At 37.8% G+C, this 15,683-nt stretch overlaps 1 protein-coding gene across 5 annotated transcripts in view; it reads right to left on the reverse strand.

Annotated features, from left to right (window-relative positions):
- EDD1 (glycine-tRNA ligase) overlaps positions 1–15,683 on the reverse strand; it is a 426,585-nt gene that overhangs the window by 184,006 nt on the left and 226,896 nt on the right. The window lies entirely within an intron of this gene.

Consider the following 15,683-nt stretch of genomic DNA (forward strand, 5'->3'; position numbering starts at 1 on the left):
TCATGATGAGGATCCTGATGAAGCAGAGGGAGAGCAGGAGATAGACAGTGCAGGGCAACAGCAGGGAACAGAGCTACATTTACAGGAAGTACGACTGTCTAGTATCCAGAGAGAGGGATCTTTCACACTTCGGGGAGTTTTGGCTGGGCAGAAGGTTATTACATTATTGGACACAGGTGCCACACATAATTTCATTGATGCACGATTCGTGGAGAAGCGTGGACTCATTACTGAGGAGTTCGTGGGACTAAGAGTCAAGGTAGCTGATGGATACACTCTTCGTTGTGACAGGATGGTACGAGACCTACCTTTGTGCCTGAACAACTATGAGTTTAAGGCGGACTATCATGTGGTCAACATGGGTGACATGGATATAGTACTTGGAATGCAGTGGCTACATTCATTGAAGGTGGTTACCTTGAGACTAGAGGATATGGAGATACAATTCGAAGTGAATGGTAGGACTCATGTGCTTAAGGCTATCCGTAATGGAGACATCAGGACTATCTCATTTAGGCGGCTGGAGAGATTAACTAGGCATAATGATATAGAGTGGGCAGCAGTTTGTACTTTGACACCTACACAGGAGGAGCAACATAAGACGGAATATCATCCTGATATTTAGAAATTGAGGATTAAGTACGAAAAGGTATTCAGTGAGATTCCACTAGGCAGGCCACCGGACAGAGGCATTGAGCATGTTATTGAGCTGGAGGAAGGTGCTAAGCCTATCATGATCACACCATATCGACACCCAAAGCGACTCAAGGATGAGATCGAAAGGACCATCGAGGAGTTGCTAGCTATGGGGCACATCCGACCAAGTAAGTCACCTTTTGCATCTTCTGTTGTTTTGGTAAAAAAGAATGATGGAACTCTTCGGATGTGTGTTGATTACAGGGAATTAAATAAGAGAACCATTAAGAACAGGTATCCCATTCCTCGCATTGATGAGTTGATAGATGAATTGCATGGGGCTTGTTATTTCACGAAAATTGATTTGAGAACAGGATATCACCAGATCAGAGTCCGTGAACAGGATATTGAGAAAACTGCTTTCAGATGTCATTGTGGGCACTTTGAGTTTGTAGTCATGCCTTTCGGTTTGACCAATGCACCTGCCACTTTCCAGTCCACTATGAACAGAGTTTTCCACCATCAGTTGAGGAAATTCGTGCTGGTGTTTTTTGATGACATTTTGATCTATAGCCGATCATGGCAGGAGCATCTAGAGCATTTGGAGACAGTGTTGAGCATTTTATAGAAGGAGTCCTTGTATGCAAAAGAGTCCAAATGTGACTTAGGGATGACCGAGCTGTTATATTTGGGACACATTATTAGTGCAGATGGAGTGCGGATGGATCCTGAAAAAATTTGCGCTATTGTTGATTGGCCTCCACCAGAGAACCTTACACAGTTGAGGGGGTTCCTTGGTTTATGTGGTTTCTATCGCAAGTTTGTCAGTGGCTACTCACGACATGCAGCTCCCATGACAGATCTACTGAAAAAAGGGGAATTTGTGTGGACTCAGAAGGCCCAGGACTGTTTTATGAGATTTAAGGAGATAATGACTACGTGCCCAGTTCTAGCATTACCTGATTTCACGAAGCCATTTGAGCTTCAATGTGATGCATCTGGAGAGGGAGTAGGTGCTGTACTTATGCAGAATAAGCACCCTATAGCTTATGAGAGCAGGAAGCTCAGAGGCCCCGAGCGTTCATTCAGTATATATGATAAGGAGATGTTGGCCATCATGCATGCTTTAGCCAAATTCAGACAATATCTTGTGGGTAGCAAGTTTTGTATTAAAACTGATCATAACAGTTTGAGGCATTTCTTGGGACAGCGGGACCTGAATGATCGCCAGCAAAGGTGGGTAAGTAAGTTGCAGGCATATGATTTTGACATCTCATATGTCAAGGGAACTCAGAATGTTGTTGCAGATGCTCTTTCTCGAAGGCCACACCTCACTCTTATGGTTCAGATATCAGAGGATTGGCGACACTTGATTATAGCAGAGTATGCCAGGGATACATGGGCCTCCGATATAGTGGAGGGAACAGTGATTGATACCAGATACACACTTGTAGATGATTTAATCATTTACAAGAAAAGGATTTACCTAGTCCCAGGATCGAAGGTTAAGCAACTGATTTTGAGAGCATTTCATGACTCACCGACAGCAGGCCATCCCGGGTACTTCAAGACTTACAGGTCAGTTCGAGAGTGGTTCACTTGGAAGGGGCTGAAAGCTGATGTTTTGCAGTACGTTCGAGAGTGTCTTGTTTGCCAGCAAAACAAACAAGAACACACCTATCCGGCAGGATTCCTACAGCCACTTCCGATCCTTGAGAGGAAGTGGGAGTGCATCTCCATGGACTTTATCACAGGTTTGCCCAAGGTACAAGGACGGGATTGTATTTATGTGGTGGTAAATAGATTAACAAAATATGCTCATTTCTTTCCTATCACCACTACCCACTCAGCAGCTCAGGTGGCAGAGGTTTTCTTTCGGGAGGTTTTCAGATTACACGGATTGCCTCGGAACATTGTGAGTGACAAGGATAGCCGTTTCATGAGTCATTTTTGGCAAGAGGTATTCTGGTTATGTGGCACGAAGCTTACACCCAGCACTAGCTATCACCCACAAACCGATGGTCAAACGGAGATTGTGAACAAATGGGTGGAATTATGTGGCAGCTCAGCAGCGAGCTTGGGTCAGATGGATATATCTCTGCGAGTATAGTTACAATACTACATATCACATCACTATACAGATGACACCCTTCATGGCATTTTACGGTTATGAAGCACCTAGTTTCTTGGATTTGTTGTTGGGCGACAGCCGGGTACCCAATGCAGGAGAATTATTACAAGAGAGTAAGGATATAGTTGCTACTCTCAAAGATAATATTGCGAGAGCTCAGAACCAGCAGAAGCAGTATGCAATCCAGAAGAGGACTGAGCGTAGTTTTGAGGTGGATGATATGGTTTACCTCATGTTGCAGCCATACAGGTAATCTACTCTTAAGAAGAGTGGTGCAGAGAAACTCAAGCCACGCTATTACGGACCATTCAGGGTTATCAGGCGAATTGGTGAGGTGGCTTATGAGTTGGAGCTTCCGGCAGACAGTAGGGTGCACAATGTGTTTCATGTGTCCCGCCTCAAGAAGGCGTTGGGTCAGAATGCGGTGCCTTCCGCAGTATTACCTTCTTTAGACGATGAGGGAAAATTGATTTTAGTGCCAGAATCCATCCTGGAGAGCAGAGAAAAGCAGCTTCGCAGAAGAGTGATCAGAGAATACTTGGTTAAGTGGAAAGATCTACCTGTTGAGGATGCTACTTGGGAGGGGGAAGCTATTTTGCAGCACCCGGCGTTGAGATTGCTTGAGGCCAAGAAATTTCAGGAGGGGCCAACCGTAATGTCCCCTCTTTAGTTCGACATGACATTAATCATGGATTTTGCCTATTCCAGACTCTCGTAGGCAAATGGTGTGGAGAGAGAGTCAATTCTGCGGATCAGATGGTCATATCTTGCTCTTGAAGAAGTGTTAAGAGGTTATATTTTATTATTATGTGTTATTGGGGCCTACATGTTATAATTTTAAGTTGAGTTGCACTTTTTATTTTATAAAATTACTTTATTACAAAAAGTGCATTATAATGAGATTTTATAAAGGATGTTTCTAGAAGTTCTAGCAACTTCTTAGAAAAGTGAATAAATAGAGGGCTGGGCCTCTCATTTTGGACATGCTCGGATTTGAGATTTCTTCTACTTCTTCCATTGTGGAGCAAATTTGTAGTCTCTTGGGTCTACAAATTATTATTTGATCTTTGGGAACGAATCACTCCCTTGGATTGGCGACTTTGAGGGTGTGAAATATCACCTGAATTGTTGCATTTGAGGAGTTGGTAATTCAGCCATCTCATTTGGACTTCATTGAGATTCAATTATAAGGGTTTACTTTGGTTGGAATAAGGGTTTCAGTTGTGCCCTAGCATTTGTGGATTGATTAACAGGGTTTGAAGACACAGTTGTGCATTATTTTCAGACTGCTAGTCCAGGGTTTGGACCCACGTTTTTGCTCATAACTCCTAATTGGCTTGACGGATGAATTTCATATTTTAGGGGGTTATTCAGCAACCCTAGGCGCCCAGATTTATTGCTTTTGGAGTGACAAAAAACGCTGCAGTATTTTTATCTAGCAGCTGTACCAGGCCGTACCTGTATGGCCCTGTCAGTTGGGCAGCAGCAGCAATTTTGTGAGTCGGTTTGGGGCAGATTGTGAGGTCTTCGTGTGGCATTAATTCAGCATTCATATCCGGCAAAATTGGAGCTATTTCAGTAATATTGCAACCTTATTCCGTTACATGCCAACTGTTTGACAAAAATTCCTAAGTCCAGTTTGAGGGTTTCAGTGGCCTTTATAGTAAGGGTCATTACATTATAGCACCTAGATGAGCTACTGAACATTACAGAGTAGTACTCATTGTTTGCGAAGGAGTCGAAGTATGAGTTTGGATTCACCGAGATTTTTTACCTTGATCATGTGATTGGTGCAGATGGGGTGAAGAAAAACCAAGAAAAGAAACAGGAAATCCTAGATTGACCACCTCCGAGGAACGTACCAGATTTGAGGGGCTTCCTCGATCTTTACTCTTACTATAGGAGGTTCGCTAGAGGCTTCTCTCAGATAGCAAGTCCCCTCACCGATCTCATACGGATAGGGGCATTCACATGGACAGATGATGAAGAGGTGACCTTTGATAAACTCAAGAAGGTGATGAGCACATGTCCGATTTTGGCACTTCCCGATTTCTATTGCCCTCTTGTCCTAGAGTACGATGCTTCAAGGAGTGGAATTGGCGTAGTTTTGATGCAAGATAGGCATCCGATAGCTTATGAGAGCAGGAAGCTCAAGGACAGTGAGAGATTGTACTCCACCTATGACAAGGAAATATTAGTCATTATGCACACTTTAGCCAAGTTTAGACAGTACTAGGTGGATGGCAAATTCATAGTTAAGACAAACCACAACTGTGATGTCCCCTCTTCTAGATTAGGTTTGAGTGTCATAACCTACATCCATTTATCAGTACAATATCGAAAATCGTACGTAACTTATATTAGCAATATTGGATTTAAGTAAATGCTAATCTAAATGCTACCCAAGCTACCCTTCCTAATCCTTTCAGAGAGATTCTTTCTCCAATCACCTAACCCTTTGGTGCGAATTTTATCTTGATTAGGTAATTGACATAGAGAGAGCTTTTCCCTTGGGCCTCTTTGGGATCTCTGATAACACTACTTGGTAGAGATCCCACCTCTACCAAGTCTCTTATCTCTAACATATGCATATGTTTGACCACTACAATATATATTCTCAAAGAAATTCTCTATAAATTCCTCTCTAGAGTCCAATTTTGAATCCTAACATTTGATTACGAATGTCCTCTGGTCTCTATATTCCTCTAAAAGATAATAAATATCCTCTACCAAGGTCCACTTGGTCTCTAGGAATATGAGCTCTAACTAAGAATTATACATCATACTTGTGTCTGGAAGACTTAACTTTAATCACCCGATATTTGTCTTAAATGTTTATCTTGCTTTTGAGCTGGTGGTGATTCATTTATATGTACGGTCTCATTATAGATATTCCTTACTAGTTAGAAGCCACTTAATATTATTTATGTGGATGGTGTTAACCTCTAGATCTCAATGTGATGTTGATGTCCACGAGTTGTTGACATATCCATCAAGTTGAGTGTTTGTTTGTTTATATTAATGATTATCTCATAATTCCTGATTGTTATACTGGCTCATGTCTTAACACTTGTCCACATTGTAGCTAACTGTAGTTGACTTTATATTATATGTGATACCTTTGGACATGGTACATTTGGATGCGATTCAATTTTCCTATTGTATGTGCCACTAGATTATAATCTCAGTCCTCTATCCTATTCAATAGTAAATTGATTTTATATTGGATGGTTTTGCTCTTCTGTGCGTTTCTGTCGCCTGAGGATGTTTGACCGCAATCTTCCAATGTGATCATGGATTGGGCGTATCGTCCTAACCAATTCTTATCTTCTTCTCATCTTGCTAATACTCGGCTTCCCATTCAAAGACAGATATTCCACGTTACCCATGATAGAGGACCTTTGTGTTCATCTAGCTATTGAATTTGTCATTCCTGTCTTTATCTGTCCAATGATGGTTTACCTTGCACTTGGTCATATGTCAGATGCTCCCACGGCTGGTGTAACCCAACAATTACCCTTTTGTTTGCCTACAATGTTCTCTCCCATTTGCTTATTAGTGATAGTTGTTGAAGTATCCCTGCTCTGACCTCTTCCCGTAATGCCCAGTCATCACAATTCACATGCCTTGTTTTGTTCTCCTATTTGTCTGATTCGTTTGTGACGCTTGGGTGGCCTAATTCCCTCTTCATTTTTTTCCTCCTTATATATGTTATTTTATGTCTTTCTAACAGTCGTGTCTATACAAGATCCATCGTTATTTTTACTTAACCCAATAATATATATAATCCACATATGTTATAATATATCATATTTAGCTATAAAATTTATTAATGTTTCCCATAATATTGACTCATTTATACATTGTAAGTTTTCATTCTTTATAATATTTATAATATATACAATAATAATACATATCATTATTATTATAATTATATTTTACTATTTTATTTAATTAATCAATCAATTATACTATCTCTTAGTATTTTAAATCATTATTTAGTATATATATATATAGATCTCAAGAGAGGATATTACAACAACAGTTTGAGATACTTCTTAGAACAGAAGGATCTTAATGAAAGACAACAAAAGTGGGTCAGCAAGATTCAGGCCTATGATTTTAACATCGAGTATGTCAAGGGTAAGAACAATATAGTTGCTAATGCACTTTCCAAGAGACCTTCAGTAGTAGAGTGTTGTGTCATTTCTGAGATATTGGCAGATTAGAAGTCTTAGTTGCTGGTTGAGTATTCTAAGAATACTCAAGTGTGTCAGATCACGGATAGGCAGTTCCAGGACAACAGGTACAAGGTAATTAATGATGTGATTTCTTATAAGGATAGGATCTATCTCGCACCAGAGCCTAAGCTCAAGGGAAAAATTATAGATTCTTCATGATGCACCATTAGTCGGACACCCAAATTTCTTCAAAACCTATAGGCAAGTCAAGGAAAGGCTTTCATCGAAGGCCCTCAAGGATGATGTCCTTCAACATGTCAGAGAATGTCAGACTTGACAACAGAACAAGTCGAAGCACAAATTTTCAGCCGGCTTATACAATCTCTTCCTATTCCAGCACAGAAATGGGAAAGTATCTCTATGGACTTCATTACAGGATTAGCAAGAGTGCACAGCAGAAATTTCATTTGTGGTTGTGGGCAGATGGACTAAGTTCGCTCACTTTTTGCTATAGCAACAAATTGGTTGGCCTCTCAAGTAGCAGAGTTATTTTTTTCAAGAGGATTTTCGTCTACATGGTCTCCCTCGATCCATTATGAACAAAAAAGATAGCAAATTTCTCAGGACTTTTTGGCAAGAACTATTCAGATTGGCAAGTACGGAGTTGAAACCCAACACGAGTTACCACCCATAGACGGACGGGCAGACCAAGATAGTAAACAAATGGGTGGACGGTTATCTCCGGAACTATGTAGCAAGAAAACAAAGAGCTTGGGTTAAATGGTTATATCTAGGGGAGTACTACTAAAACTCCTACCACATGTCCATTGGTATGACACTATTTCGAGCTCTCTATGACAGCGAATGTCTGTCGTTCATAGATCTAGCATTGCAGGATAGCAGAGCACCGCGAGCTAGAGATTGGATACAAGATCAACAAGACATTCTCAGATCTCTTTGGGAGAACATTCTACAAGCTCAAAATCAGTAGAAGATGTATGTTGATTGTCGTAGGACAGAACAGAGTTTTGAGTTAGGTGACATGGTCTACCTTCATCTCCAACCTTACAAGCAGAGCTCCTTGAAGAAGAGCAAGTCCAAAAAGCTTCAGCCTAGATTTTATGCTCCCTATTGTATTACTCAGAGGGTTGGGGAGGTTGCTTATGAACTGGATCTGCGAGATGACAGCAGAATTCATAAAGTTTTCCACGTTTCTTGCCTCAAGAAGGCGATTGGTCAGCATGTAGTGCCCTCCATTGGATTGCCCCAACATGATGTGTGTAATGTCCCCATCTTTTTAGCATCTCAGCAGAGTCCTTAGCCTTACATTCTCCAAAGGCTAAGTGGAGAAATAAGAAGAAATTGATTAAATTAATTTCTTCTAAAGTCCTTAAATAAATTTAAATTAAAAGGTAACTTTATATTTAATTAATTTAATTTTCTAGAACCACAACTAATTATTCTATTGGAAAGGGGGAAGCTTCTAAAGAGTGCATTTTCTAGAAGTACAACTAATTATTGCCTTGGAAAGGGGGAAGCTTCTAAAGAGTCCAATTAAATAATATTTTATTTCCTTCTAGAATGGTGAAGGAAAAGAATAAATAGAGGCAAGAGCTTCATTGTTAACCATCCAATTATCATCAATTGCATCTGATATGAACTTAGGAGAAGAAACTAAGGATTTTTTATTTCAGTTAGCCATTGGAGAGCATCAATTCTTTAGTGTTGCAACCATTTGAGGTGGTGAAATATCTATTAAATTCGGCACTCAAGAGAGCTTCATTCTGGAGTTCTATTTCTGCTTAAAGTTAAGGAATAACCAAAAGGTCTGAAGAATATTGAAGGACTATCAAGTGCAGACCTGAAGATTCATCTTTGACAGCCATTAGTAATTGTTATTTTCTATGCTGCTATAGTACCTATAAACAGTGTCGCACTACAGTATTTATGCTTGATTCTGATTGCAAGTTTCATCTACATCCATTGGGGATCACTATTATCAAGTTCCTCTTGCAACTATTAGTAGTTAGCATTGTAATCTTAGGCATATAATTTTGCTGTTGTAAGTGATAGCTCAAAATCAGATTTGGCGTTGCTGTAGTCATTATTGTAAGCCCATTTGTCTTGGCAAATTCATAGCAACATTGTACATGCGAATGAATTCAATAAAGGAGATATATGTTGCATACCATTTGTTTGATGAAATGTCCATCTAATAGCATATATGATCAGCATAATAGTTGTATGTCAATTGGTTGTCAAAATGGCAGTTGCTTATAGGTATTCATTCCATATCTAGTTTCCATGTATATGCATTGAAAATACCAAAAAGAACTGCACTTGCATATTAGTTCATTGTAAGAGGTATTGTAATATCATGTGCAAACATTCTAAACTTCTTAGCATCATTCAAACTATATCAAACAATCTGAAACACAAAAAAAGTAGAAAGGAGAAAGGCAGCATACAAGTGTTTGACAATATTCCTAGAACTAAAATCAGTCAGTTCAGGCAAGGGATATTACATTGGTATCAGAGTTTGCACAGTATTTATGCTTGATTCCGATTGCAACTTTTATCTCCATTCTTGGGCATCACTATTATCAGGTTCCTCTTGCAACTATTAGTAGTTAGCATTGTAATCTTCGGCATGAACTTTTGCTATTGTAAGTGATAACTCAGAATCAGATTTGGCATTGTTGTAGTCATTATTATAAGCCTATTTGTCTTGGAAAATTCATGGCAACATTTTACATGGGAATGAATTCAATAAAAGAGATATATGTTGCATACCATTTGTTTGACAAAATGTCAAACTAAATTAGAGAGGAATTTGATGTTTGATGAAGTTATAACCAATTGGGGTTATTACAATGTGGAAGGGAAGCTATGTTACAAGCTAGAGTTGCCGTTGCACCAAAAGATCGACCTGTTAATGCTCGATACAACCACTAGACTTATAGAACACAGGAGGAGGTTAAGCCATGTCACAAATCCCAAAGGCGAAGACTAGCAGTTAGTCCAACAATTTCCCCCTTAGCATTACCTAAGCAGATTTAAACCTGTGACCAAGCTCTGATACCACTTGTTACAAGCTAGAGTTGTCGTTGCACCAAAAGATTTGACCTGTTAATGCCCAATACAAGCACTAGACTTATAGAACACAAGAGGCAGCCAAACCATGTCACAAATCCCGAAGGGAAAGGTTGGCGATTAGTCCAACAAGCTAGTTTTGGTTCCAACAGACGTGATTGAGATCAGAGAAAGAAAGCTATGTAAGAGGACCATCAAAGAGTATCTTACTTGAAGGATTTGCCATATGAAGATGCCACTTGGCACAGTGAATCAATACTACAACATCCGGCACTGAGATTGCTTGATGGCAAGCAATTCCAAAAAGGGAGGACAATAATGTCTCCTTCTCTGTGCTAGGCCTCGTGGCACCTTGTTGGTCTATCTTTCCATCTAGATAGGCTAACGGCATTTGTTTTGAGGATGTCAACCAGTCACAGAATTCTAATTGGTTTCGTTGAGGAGATATTTAAGTGGGAACTTCTTATAGTTAAGTCACTTTATCTTATAAAGTTGATTTATAAAGTTACTTTATAAGTTAAAGTCACTCTATGACTTAAAGTCACTTTATGACAAAAGTAAATTAAGTAACAAAAAGACGAAATTCGCTTTTATCCCACATTGCCTAATAGTTTGTATTTCCCTTCACATCGAAGTTACAAAAACAAGGAGCTACATTGGGATTCATAGCATGAAAAATATGATATTGATCAAATATAAACGGTTGCTTAAATGTGATTGGTTGCTCTTGAGGATGAAACCCCTTGAGACCATTGAGAAGTTGGATGTAGCCCCAGCATCTCATTGAAAGTTTGCTCAGATTCAAGTAGGGAGTTGGCCAGATAAATCGAGTTTCAGTTGGATCCATATTCAGAAGTAAGTTTGTTAACGTTATTAAGCATTTTGTGAGCCTTTCTTGTAGTAGGAAATTAATCACGTTATCTATTCCCCAAGCACGTCTAGAAACTAGGTGATCAGTTAGCAATCAGCTTGAGTGAACTAAGACATCACTGGATGGACGTATTCACTGCTGTATCATTCCAGGATTGATAGTGGAAAATGCGGGACTAGCATGACGACATTGGGAGTGTAGACATCGGTTACATCAGTATCAGATTTGGGTCATGACGTCCAGTGATATCCATCATCCGTCCTCTTCCTTAATCGTGGACAAGCTAATTGGATGAGTGGGGCATGTGGCGAAGAATACGTCTGCATAATACCTTGAATCCCTGTCACCCATGGGCAGTGTAACAGAGTTGTATGGTGACTAGCAACAGCAAACTCCCTCACGTCCAAGTTTAGCAACTGATTTCGAAGTGCAGTAGTGATTTCGACAGTGGCATACCAAACCTCATCTCAGCTGAAGGATTGATTGAACTCTTCTAGGGAGGGCGGGTTGTCTACTTTGTGTAGAGGCATTTGGTACATTGGTCATCAAGAAGGAGCTGTGTGAACAACAAACTCCCTCACGCCCAAGTCCAGGTTCCATTATCATGTTACTCCATATTCTGTTATATTGAAGTTATACCTATTACTCACATTTTCTAGTATCATTGTATGTGTAGTTTGCAAATATTATTGTTATCTGCATTCACATGGCTAAAACACGTGAAGAAGTTTAACACATGATTCGTTATACCTTGGGAGTGTTCTGAGATTTATGAACCTTAACTCCAAACTTTCACACTGTTGGTTCCACTCTATACATTTATTTTACACTTGATAAGTTTCTCCTATTATTATTCAAGTCTGGGATATTTCATAGCCCCCTTGAAAGGATTTGAATCTCTCTTGTTTAGGGGAGAAAAAAGTCATGAGCTCACATTTGGGGATCATTAATATCTTGACGGATCCCAAGAGTTTTCATCTTGACTAATCACAAGGGTTTTAACTTTTTAAGTTCTCCTAGATCCATTTTCTAGAGTTTTGAGGCTAAGTCACAAGGTTCGAGTTCAAGTTCAAGTTCGACAAGTCAAAAAACTCGAAAAAAATTTGACATTAAATTTGCCTCATGTAATTCTCAAAAAAATATGTTAATTATCATTATTATTATATGTTTGAGTTTAATGTAAGGAACTTATCAATTCATAACTACAATAGAAAACATCTCTTCATGTCTAACAATATATCCAATATATAATAAGAATAGTTTGAGATTACAAAATAGATTTGAAGTCATTACAACAAAAGATATCACATTTATAAGATATAACCCATAAGAAACATGTGAAATCATGATTACAAAGTTCTTTTACTATCCAAAAGATAGATCAGCGTTTTATACTCTAAAGTTTAGAACTTCAAATAGCTCAAAATTAGCAAAAGTATGAAGATAGTTTTTGTCAAAATATTATAGTCAAAATTCAATACTATTAAACTTCAAAAAAGCTCCAGGTTATTCAGAGCACTTGGCTGATCTGCCGTAGAATCATCATCAGTGCCACTACTTAGCTCATCATCCAAGAAATTTGGTTCCTCTAGAGGTCCAGTTGCCATGTCTTCTGAAATTCCCTTTTGTGAAGAAGATGTGGAGTCCTTTGCTGATTGGTTCGTGAGCAATTTCAAATTGCTGCAAACATAGACAAGATCTCCCAACTTTTCGGAAAGCAACTTGTTCCTCTTTTTAGAATGAATGAGGTCAAAACAACTCCAGTTCCACTCACATGCTGATGAACTTTCTCTCTGACTCAATACTCTAATGGAAAAGCGTTGTAGTTCAGGAGTTTGTGTCCCATAGCTCATCCACCATCTATATCCAGTTACCACAGCTTGTGCCATGTCATATTATGCAACATGCATTCCAAACATCCCTTCTGCTTTCTTGTATCCCCAACATTGGTCCCTGATCAAAGCTGAAGTGTTTTGATCTGGCTCATATTTGCTAATGGCATCATAAAGCCCTGCCATAATTTCACTATCATTTTGTCTATCAATACGAAATAACTTGGGCTCCAAATAGCAAGTTGTTGTGTGTAAAGGTGTGTGCATCATTTTCCACTTGAAATCAACTACCTCCCATATCTACATGTACTTTGCTTCCACATTCTTCAATGCTCTTTGAAAGGATTCTTTACAACGGTCCATGCTTTCATAAAGCATGCCAATGCAAGGAGCATCACCATCCACCATACGAAGAACATCAACAATTAGACCACATATGTTCAAAACCTTTGATCCACTTTCCCAAAAATTGTTGTTTAAAATGATTTGCTCTATGTTCTTCCCCTTAGCACTTCTAGAAAGTGTCAAACTTTCCCAATCATTAGAACAAATCACAGATCTCAAAGCTATTTTTTCTTCAATTACTCCCCTCAATGTGATATAGAAAGAAGCAAACCTTGTGTCACAAGGCCTCAACAACTCTCTCGATGCATGTTTCTTGTAAAGACTCAAGGTGAGACAATGGTTTCTAATGAAATTTGCAACTAATCTCCCTCTATAAATTGTTTCATGTATCCATGGGAACTTGGCCAACTCATGAAGCAACAAATCCAAACAATGGGTTGCACATGGGTCCAATAAATCTGTGGGTACTTCTCTACAATCAGCTTCCCAACTCCCACACAATTCACTACACTAATAGTAACCACTTGAACCACATTTTCTACCCCCACTTCAATAATAGCTTCTTCTAATATCTGGAAAATATACACTAAAGTTTTCTTTTGATTGATTGTGTCAATCACTTTCAAGAACACAACTCTTTCAAGGGAAGCCACTAAAACATTAATCAAAGGCCTCTGAAATATATCTGACCACCCATCACTCAATACAATACAACCTATTGCCTTCCAAGAGACTTTCATCACATCTAACTTGCCTGTCACTCTGCCTTTGGACCTCTCTAAAAGAGTTGTTCTTAAAGCTTTTGAAGATGGAGGTCTATAGCCTTTTACCGAACTCTGTTGTTTTCACAACTGCATTACGGAAATGGGGATTCCTTGCCACATTCAACGGGACAGCACTCATAAAAAAATAATCGGCCCATGCATCATCCACCTCTTGTCTCTCTATTGGTTTCCAAAAGTTGTTTAATGTTCCACTCTATTTTATTGCACATGTGGATGTAGACTTGAGAAAACTAGAGGATGACATAGATGTGAACCTAGACACATCCTCTTGAATTCTTTGTTTTTTTTGTATCTTTTTCGGTCAGCTTCACTCAAAAGGGTTAGTTCTCTCTCTATATCAGCTACCATTGCATCAGTCACATTTGGACATGCTCTAACACCTCGTCCTCCTGTACCCCCACTAATACCAAGTAAGTGGTCTCTTGCCCTTGTTAGACTTCCTATAAAATCTTTCGTACAATTAGTACAATAGAGTTCTAAAATTAAAAAATATTAAACTTTTAACAAGTAAAATCTAAATCTAACAAAACAAAACCACTTGAGTAATCTATTTCTTTTAAAATATAAAGTAAATACATAATACTTTTTCTATGTTTTAATATACATTAGTTTTTTATTTTATATAAAAATAATAAATAAAAATTACATAGTATAAATAAATTAATAATATTTATTATTAATAAAAAATAATGATATTAAGTCAAATTATTTTGCACTTTTCTTTAAAAATAAATAATACATACAAAATTAAATAATTACAGAAAGGAAATATTAAAAGCTTACAAAAATAAATATAATATTTTAATTTAAATATTTATATAATAATTTAATATATATAAAATCCTATTGTTTATTATTGCTTTATGATAAATATTGTTATATTTATATTAAAATATAAATCTAATATTACTTGATGTTTAAAATCTTAATATTTTATATTACAATAATCTATTATTGTTTTATTAAAATATTCTATTATTGTTTTATTTTTAATATTTATAACTTATAACTTTAGGTATTATAATATTTTTAAAACTTTTAATAATAAACAAATTTTAAAATAGAACATTATAACAATAATAATAAACAATATTTTTAAAACATAACTTTATAACATATAACATTTATAAAATCTTAGCGGACGGAAGCATTATAACATTTATAAAACCTAAAAGCCTTTGTTGAACATGAAAATTATGCAGAAAAATGAACACTATGCCTACTTCTGTCGTCCGCGTGAGCGTTTGTCTGAAGATTGAAAGGCTTTCAATCAGTCGCTCCAGCCTGCAACCAGCCCCCAACGATCTTCCTCCAGCCTCCAACGGTTACAAACGATTTTCCAATGGTGTTTCAACCCTCCACAACAGATGACACCCTCAAGAATGATCACCTTAGAAGCCTCAGAAACTTCCAAAGCGAACACCAAAAACACCCGCAATGTATTTACAATGACCGAAAGCATTTATTTATAACATTTTAAAGTCAAAAACCCTAAAACAACCTCGCAATAAAATAATATTTCTACAAAACGACAACAAAATATCAGCCATATGAACTTCAGATGAATTTTATGATTTTTTTTTTTTTTTTTTAGCGTTCGCCGAATTTCAAATTTCAAGCCGAAATTTTGGCGAACCTTGTGACATAGTTTTGAGGCATGCATATGGTACACTAGATTTATGTATTATCCTAGTCATTTGATTGAGTGGATACTTATAGAGTTTATCCATTTTTAAATTGAGTGCATTTTCTTGCTTCCAAGGAAAAATTGGTTCTTGTGATGCTTCTCTAAGCATGTTATTGCAGAAA

Source organism: Cupressus sempervirens, chromosome 6 (assembly GCF_028749045.1).
Source record: "Cupressus sempervirens isolate cs-2001-9-10 chromosome 6, ASM2874904v1, whole genome shotgun sequence".
NCBI classification, from domain to species: domain Eukaryota; kingdom Viridiplantae; phylum Streptophyta; class Pinopsida; order Cupressales; family Cupressaceae; genus Cupressus; species Cupressus sempervirens.